Genomic DNA, 9,083 nt, shown 5'->3' on the forward strand with positions numbered 1-9,083 from the left:
GAAGAACTTCTGTGCTATGTGTTCAAGTTTACTAATCGTTTATTCCACACTCTCTAATGTGCTGCTGATTCTAACAAGTGTGTTTTTCATATCAGACACTAGAGTTTACATTTTCAGAAGTTTGATACTTTTTTTTTTTTTTTGAGATGGAGTCTCACTCTGTCACCCAGGCTGGAGTGCAGTGGCACAATCTCAGCTCACTGCAACCTCCGTCTCCTGAGTTCAAGCAATTCTTGTGCCTCAGCCTCCTGAGTAGCTGGGATTACAGGTGCCCCCCTGCCCCAACCCCTACACCATGCCTGTCTAACTTTTGTATTTTTAGTAGAGATGGGGTTTCACCATGTTGGCCAGGCTGGTCTCAAACTCCTGACCTCAAGTGATCCACCTGCCTTGGCCTCCCAAACTGCTAGGATTACAGGCATGAGCCACTGTGCCCGGCCTGATACCAGTCTTTTCAATCTTTCAATGTTTCAAGCATTCCTCTACTTTCTTGAACATACAGAATATACTTTTAACTAGTTTCAATATCCTTGTCAATTAATTCTATCATTTGTGTCATTTCCAGGTGTTCGTATTTATTTTTCTCATTGTGGTTGCATTTTTCTGCTTTATTGCATGATTGATAATTTTCAATTGGATACCAGACATTGAATTTCACCTTGTTGGGTGCCAGGTATTTTTGCATAATATAATAATATTCTTAAGCTTCATCCTAGTTTCTCTCAAAACTCACATTTAAGCTTTATTAGGTAACACCAAAGCAAGCTTAGTCTAGGGCTAATTTTGTCCCACTATTAATGCAATGTTCTTCTATTCATTTTTCAGACAGGGTCTCACTCTGTCACCCGGGCTGGAGTACAGGGGCACAATCACAGATCACTGCAGCCTTGACTTCCCTGAGTTCAGGTGATCCTTCCACCTCAGCCTCCTAAGTAGCTGTGACTACAGGTGCATGCCACCACACCTGGCTAATTTTTGTATTTTTTTGTAGAGACAGTATTTCACCATGTTGCCCAGGCTGGTCTCCAACTCCTAGGTTCAAGTGATCTGCATGCCTTGGCCTCCCAAAGTGCTAGGATTACAGGCAGGAGCCACTGTACTGGCCTGCAATGTCCTTTTAAATATTCTATCTGACCCCTTTTGAGGTGTGAGGTCTTTCTTCTGTAGCTGGCAGGAATAAAATCTTTTCCCAGTCCTTTGCAAAATGTATGAAAGAAGTGTTTATTCTGCTTCTTTTTGATGTTTACTTCCCTTGCCTGGGGTGTTACCTCACATGCATGTGCTGGTCAACTCTCTGAAGACTTGAGGTAGAAACTCTGCACATCTCCAGTTCTCTCCTCTCCAGAACTCTTCCCTGAAAACTTTATTTCCTTGGGTTGCTCTAGATTCCCAACCCCATCTCAACTCAGGGAGACTCAAGTTTCTACCCACTGCACTAAGGCTTGAGAAAATCTCCTTAGATGTTAAGTTCGATGGATTGTAAGGCTCACTTCATATGGTTCCCTGAGAGAACCACCACTGTCCTGGAATGCCTGGTGTCCTACTGTCTGAAATTTAATTGTTTCATATTTCTTGTTCATTTTTTTTTTTTTTTTTTTTTTTTTTTTTTTTTTTGAGACGGAGTTTCGCTCGTCGCCTAGACTGGAGTGCAACGGCGCGACCTCAGCTCACCACAACCTATTCCTCCCGGGTTCAAGTGATTCTCCTGCCTCAGCCTTTCAAGCAGCTGGGATTACAGGCATGCGCCACCACACCCGGCTAATTTTGTATTTTTAGTAGAGATGGGGTTTCTCCATGTTGGTCAGGCTGGTCTTGAACTCCTGACTTTAGGTGATCCACCCGCCTTAGCCTCCTAAAGTGCTGGGATTACAGGCATGAGCCACTGCACCCAGCCCCAGACTTTTACTTGTTTCTGTTAAATCTGATCCCTCTTACTCCATTTTGAGTAGAAGCCTATTGTTTTATTTTTTACAGCTATGATTACAAGCCTGTTGTGGAGAAAAGACATGAACTCCTCTGTGAATTTAATGAAAGCTACTGACCACATTCCCCTCATAAATGAACATTCCTTGTTATTTTTAATGTAATTTCAGGTAGGTTCATTGGCTCCTGTATCTGGTATGAAGTGCTCATGGATCTGACACTTAGAATTCTTGCTTTTTCTTTTTCTTTTGAATTTTCTTGGGTTGGCTTTCTGTTAATTCTACCCTTCTGTTCTTTTCATTTTAGTATTTAATCACTTTGCTCATCAATTTTGTTCTTTTCTTGTTCCTTAACCATCATGTTTACCTTTTTGTCTTTTTTTTTTTTTGAGACAGGGTCTCACTCTGTCACCCATGCTGGGGTGCAGTGGTGCGATCTTGGCTCACAACAGCCTTGATCTTCCAGGCTCAAGTGATCCTCCCATCTCAGCTTCCCAAGTAGCTGGGAATACAGGCATGCACCACTACATCTGGCTAATTTTTGTATTTTTTGTAGAGACAGAGTTTTGCCATATTGCCCAGGCTGGTCTTGAACTCCTGGGCTCAATCCACCCACCTCAACCTTCCAAAATGCTGGGATTACAGGCATGTAGCATCATGCCTGGCCTCATGCTTATATATATACACACATATACATATATATGTATGTATATATATATATACACATATGTATGGGTATATATGTATATGTGTGTGTATATATATATTTTTTGAGACAGAGTTTTGTTCTTGTCGCCTAGGCTGGAGTGCAATGGCGCGATCTCAGCTCACCACAACCTCCGCCTCCTGGGTTCAAGCGATTCTCCTGCCTCAGTCTCCCAAGTAGCTGGGATTACAGGCATGCGCCACCAAGCCAGGCTAATTTTGTATTTTTAGTAGAGACAGGGTTTCACTACTTCTTGTGTTGTTACACACTGAAGATAGAAAGCATGGTCATGCAGCAATAACTGTGTAGTCAGCCCACACTTTAAACGGGACACCCTTTACCACCCTTCACCTATAACCAGTTGGCCTGCACTGGCCCTCCTTGCTCTCCTTCCTACAACCTAAACATTGAAAACTCTAGTCTCAGTAACTCAGATCTTCCTTTAGACAGTGAGTTGTCTGTGTTTGCAACGTTTTATTTATTTATTTATTTATTTATTTATTTATTTATTTATTTATTATTTTTTTGAGATAGGGTTTCACTTTGTCACCCAGGGTGAAGTGCAGTGATTTAATCACAACTCACTGCGTCCTCAACCTCCCAGGTTCAAGCAATCCTCCTGCCTCAGTCTCCCTAGTAGCTGGGACTACAGGTATGTGCCACCATGCCTGGCTAATTTTGTACTTTTGTAGAGACAAAGTTTTGCCATGTTGCCCAGGCTGGTCTCAAACTCCCGAGCTTTCGCGATCTTCCCACTTTGGCCTTCCAAAGTGCCAGGATTACAGGCACAAGAGCTACTGTGCCCAGGTGCAACATTTTGAAGCTGTGAAAACAGTGGTTTTCTTCGCTCATGTCACATACAATGTAGGCCAGTGTTGTCCAACAGAAATACAATGCAAGCCACATATGTAATTCTAAATTCCCTAATATCCACATTGGCTGGGTTCGGTGGCTCACTCCTATAATCCCAGCACTTTGGAAGGCCGAGGTGAGCAGCAGATCACTTGAAATCAGCAGTTTGAGACAAGACTAGGCAACAAAGTGAGACTCTACTTCTACAAAAAAACACAAAAATTAGCCAGGCATGGTGGCATGCGCCTGTAGTCCTAGCTACTCAGGAGGCTGAGGTGGGAGGATGGCTTGAGCCTGGGAGGCAGAAGTTGCAGTGAGCCAAAATCAAGCCACTACACTCCAGCCTGGTTGACAGAGCCAGACCCTGTCTTAAAAAAGAAGCAACATCAAAAAAAAAAGTAACTGGTGGAATTAATTTTGTTTTATGTAATCCATTTTATCTAAAATATAACTATTTCAACGTTATAAACATAAAAAATTATTATTGTCTGGGTGCAGTGGCTCACGCCTGTAATCACAGCACTTTGGGAGGCTGAGGCAGGTAGATCACTTGAGCTCAGGAGTTTGAGACCAGGCTGACCAACGTGGAGAAACCCCATCTCTACTAAAAATACAAAATTGGCCAGGTGTGGTGGCACATGCCTGTAATCCCAACTACTCAGGAGGCTGAAGCAGGAGAATCACTTGAACCCAGGAGGCAGAGGTTGCGGTGAGCTGAGATCACGCCATTGCACTCCAGCCTGGGCAAAAAGAACAAAACTCCATCTCAAAAAATGTATCTATTTATATATGTTATTATATACATAATTATATATTACGAGTATGAGTATAGATATTGGATATGATATATTTATGATGAATATATTATTTTTATATTAGTAGATCAGTACAGGTATAGTGGGTGAGTAGGGTATAGCGGTAGTAAATACTATATATTTTTTTTTTTTTCCCCTGAGATGGAGTCTGGGTCTGTCACCCAGGCTGTAGTGCAATGGCATGATGTCAGCTTACTACAACCTCCACCTCCCAGGTTCAAGTGATTCTCCCGCCTCAGCCTCCTGAGTAGCTGGGACTACAGGGACGTGCCACCACACCCGGCTATTTTTTGTATTTTTAGTAGAGACGGGGTTTCGTCATGTTGGCCAGGCTGGTCTTGAACCCCTGACCTCTGGTGATCCGCCCACCTTGGCCTCTCAAAGTGCTGAGATTACAGTGAGCCACTGTGCCCAGCCATAAAAAATTATTGAGATACTTTAGTTATTTTTTTTGCCCTTAGTCTTTTTTTTTTTTTTTTTTTTTTTATTGGAGACAGAGTCTCACTCTATTATCCAGGCTGGAGTGCAGTGGCATGATCTCGGCTCACAGCAACTTCCACCTCCCAGGTTCAAGCAATAAGCAATTCTCCTGACTGAGCCTCCTGAGTAGGTGGGATTATAGGTACCCACCACCTCATCCGGCGAATTTTTTGTACTTTTAGTAGAGACGGTGTTTCACCATGTTGGCCCGGCTGGTATCAAAACTCCTGACCTCAGGTGATCTGTTCACCTCAGCCTTCCAGAGTGCTAGGATTACAGGCGTGAGCCACTGTGCCTGGCCTGATATCTAATGTGTAAACGCCCACTGTATATTCATTTGGGATACTAAATTTATATCAGAAATACTGATCTTTATGTTTCATTAAAGGTCTAGCTTATTTTTTATTTTTTTTTTGATACTGAGTTTCACTCTTGTTGCCCAGATTGGAGTGCAATGGCGCAATCTCAGCTCATCGCGACCTCCACCTCCTGGGTTCAAGCGATTCTGCTGCCTCAGCCTCCCAAGTAGCTGGGATTACAGGCACCCGCCACCACACCTGGCTAATTTTGTATTTTTAGTAGAGATGGGGTTTCACCACGTTGGCCAGGTTGATGTGGAACTCCTGACTTCAGGTGATCCACCCGCCTCGGCCTCCCAAAGTGCTGGGTTACAGGCATGAGTCACCGTGCCCGGCCAAATGTCTAGCTTAAAAAGTAGACTGTCATACACAAGTTGTTCCAAACATACTTAAAAGTTTTCTAAACCAAAAAGTACATTCCTTAGCCTTAGTAGCCACATTTTAAGTACTCAATAGTCACATATGGTTAGTGACAGCTATATTAAACAGCATAGGCATAGGTCCTTTATGAAGAGCTACAGAATATCTCATCTCCGTGGTGACTGTGCTCTATCCCTACACAACACACAAGTACACACATCCATATATATATTAAAACATTGCCTAAATCTTTGTAAGCAGATTTCACAACAGGAAGAAGTATGTCAAAATTTCAACTCAGGAATGGACTCAACACACAGATTTTAAAAAACAGTTAAGAGGTATTTAAACCTCAAATACTAATCTCTGAAAAAAGCATAGTTGAAATTCATAGCCAAATTTTTGACATTTCCCTTTCAATAACCTGTCTCCAACAAGTCTATAATCAATTCAATCTATCTATTTTTCTCTAGGCAAAGTCATAAGACCTTTCCCCCCAGGGGATATACATTCCCAATGTCCTTCTTTTTCTAAATCTTATTTATAATACATAGTAACTATAAAATGCTGTTATAAAATACAGATACCTGCTCATAGAAATATACTTCATGAGCTATAAAAGATGCACAAAGATGTTTATTGTGGCATAATTTGTAATAATGAAAAAACTGAGCTTCACAAGGAAATGTATCATAAATTATGATTTGTCAACTCAGTGGAGTACCATGAACAAAGCTTAGAGGGCAACAGGAAATGACTATTGTAGAAAGCATGGTTATGGGTGATATATTTTAAAAAACCCTGATGTCCTGTCTTAACAATGGAATGGGATAAAAAGGAACACCCTAGAGTTAAAACAAGGTAGAAAGACTGGAGTAGAAAGTACTTTTTCTTTTCTTTAGGTGTCTTAAGGAAATCAACAATAAGAGAAGAAAATGAAATGCCCTCACTGACCTTCCCTCCAGCCTTTCCTGCTGCTTACTCCCTGAAACTGAACTCCAGCCAAGACTTTAGAAGGATCCCATACATAAATGGAATCAGGCTTCAGGTTTCCTCAAGAGGGGGTGGGAAAGTTATATGTGGAAAGGTCTCAACTAGAAGCCAGGAAAAGATCCACTTGGCAAAAAAACATACACCTTTTCAGAAAGAATGACCCAAAAAATTATTTCCAGTCCAAAATTTTGTTAAAATTTTAAAAATTCATAAGACAGAAAATATGGGACTTCCCAACCCAATATTCAGGCACACAATGTGAACCTCAGTAACTGCCTAAAGCAAAGACAGTAACAATGTATTATGGGACTGAGAACTAAAAGTATGACGAAAAGAGCACAAACAGGGCTGGGCACAGTGGCTCATGCATGTAATCTCAATACTTTGGGAGGCCGAGGCAGGCAGATCACTTGAGCCCAGGAGATTGAGACCAACCTGGGAAACACAGAGAGACTCCATCTCTACACACACACAAAAAACCCAAAAAACAAAACAATTAGCTAGGCATGGTGGTAAATGACTGTAGTCCTAGCTATAAGGGAGGCCAAGGCAGGAGGATCACTTGAGTCAGGAGTTCAAGGCTACACTGAGCTATGATTATGCCATTGCACTCCAGCCTAGGAGACAGAGCAAGATCCTGTCTCTTAAAACAAACAAACAAACAAAAACAACAACAAAAACACACAATGAAGGGAGGAATTCGAGGTGTAAGGTTCTCATAGCATACATGGAGAGTTAAAACACTACTGAAAGTAGGCTGGGCATGGTGGCTCACACGTGTAATCCCAACACTTTGGGAGGCCAAGGCAGGTGGATCACCTGAGGTCAGCAGTTCAAGACCAGCCTAGCCAACATGGTAAAACCCCATCTCTACCAAAAATACAAAAATTAGCTGGGCATGGTGGTGGACACCTGTAATCCCAGCTACTCAGGGGCTGAGGCAGGAGAATCGCTTGAACCTGAGAGGCAGAGGTTGCAGTGAGCTGAGATCATGCCACTGTACTCCAGCCTGGGCAACAAGAGTAAAACTCCATCTCAAAAAAAAAAAAACAAAAAGCAAAAACAAAAAAACTACTGACAGTAAACTGTAGTAAGAAAGATGTATACTATAATCCCTAGGAAATTAAGTAAAAGTCTTTTAAACAATGAAGTATAGTTAATAAGCTAATAGTAGATATAAAATGAAATCACAAAAATAATCCAAAGGAAAGCAAAAATTTTGAGGAAAAAAAGAGATGGGGATAGGACAAACAAAAAACAAGTAAGATGATGTAAAGAACTGTGAAGTATCCTTAGTTTTACCCTACTTGCAAGCTAAGTACGCCCCCCTCTCCCCATGGTTTCATGGATGCTGGTAGAAGACACGTGACATGTGAGTCAGAGGACAGTTTATTACTCTTATCAAGGACAATATCCAAGTGTATCAGCATTTTCGTACCAGTTCCCCAGATCCTAATTCTCAAAGGCAATGCAAGGATGGCCAAATGATACTCACGTGCAATGGGTTGTGTTATGGGCAGAAAAACCTTGAATTTGAGGAACCAAATTTTTTATGCGATGTCTGTCTCATGCTCTGGTGGTACGCGCCTGTAATCCCACCTACTTGTGAGGCTGAAGCAGGAGAATCACTTGAACCTGGGAAATGGAAGTTGCAGTGAGCCGAGACACACCACTGCACTTCAGCCTAGGCAACAGAGGGAAATTCCATCTCAAAATAAAATAAAATTTAAAAAAATAAGACACGTTTTCAGTCAGTAACCAAAGCTTCTGCCTTAAGAAACTAGAAAAAGATCAAATTAAACCCAAATAAAGAGAAATAACAATAATAAAGAACAGAAATAGATAACCAAACTTCTGCCTTAAGAAACTAGAAAAAGATCAAATTAAACCCAAATAAAGAGATACATAACAATAATAAAGAACAGAAATAGATGAAGAATGAAAGTAAAGATACCGCTACAGATCCTACAGGTGTTAAAAGTATAAGGGAATATTGTGAACTACTTTGTGCCAATAAATTTAATAGCTTAGATGAAATGGACAAATCCCTTAAAAAACACAATTCCAGCTCCCCTGGGCTATTCTGGGCACACTGCCTATGGGGTGCCCCTGCTCTGCAAGGAGCAATAAAATAAAAACAACTCTCAAAGCTCACTCAAATGGAAGTAGATAACCTGGATAGCCCTAGATCTATTAAAGTAATTGATTTAGTATTTAAAGCCATAAAAACAAACCATGGAGATTGGTAAACTTAGTGGGAGGGAGTTGGAGCATCTATTTGGAATACAGAGTATTCTTATACGGTAGTCCTGGGAGATAAGAGTGAAGGGCAGGTTGAAAGCAGATGATAGAAAACATTGAAAGTCATGCTAAGGATTTTAATTTTTTTTTTTTTTTTTTTTTTTTTGAGACGGAGTCTCGCTCTGTCGCCCAGGCTGGAGTGCAGTGGCCGGATCTCAGCTCACTGCAAGCTCCGCCTCCTGGGTTTACGCCATTCTCCTGCCTCAACCTCCCAAGTAGCTGGGACTACAGGCGCCCGCCACCTCGCCCGGCTAGTTTTTTGTATTTTTTAGTAGAGACGGGGTTTCACCGTGTT

Source organism: Rhinopithecus bieti, unplaced genomic scaffold (genome assembly GCF_001698545.2).
Source record: "Rhinopithecus bieti isolate Rb0 unplaced genomic scaffold, ASM169854v2 scaffold_12049, whole genome shotgun sequence".
Taxonomy (NCBI): Eukaryota; Metazoa; Chordata; class Mammalia; order Primates; family Cercopithecidae; genus Rhinopithecus; species Rhinopithecus bieti.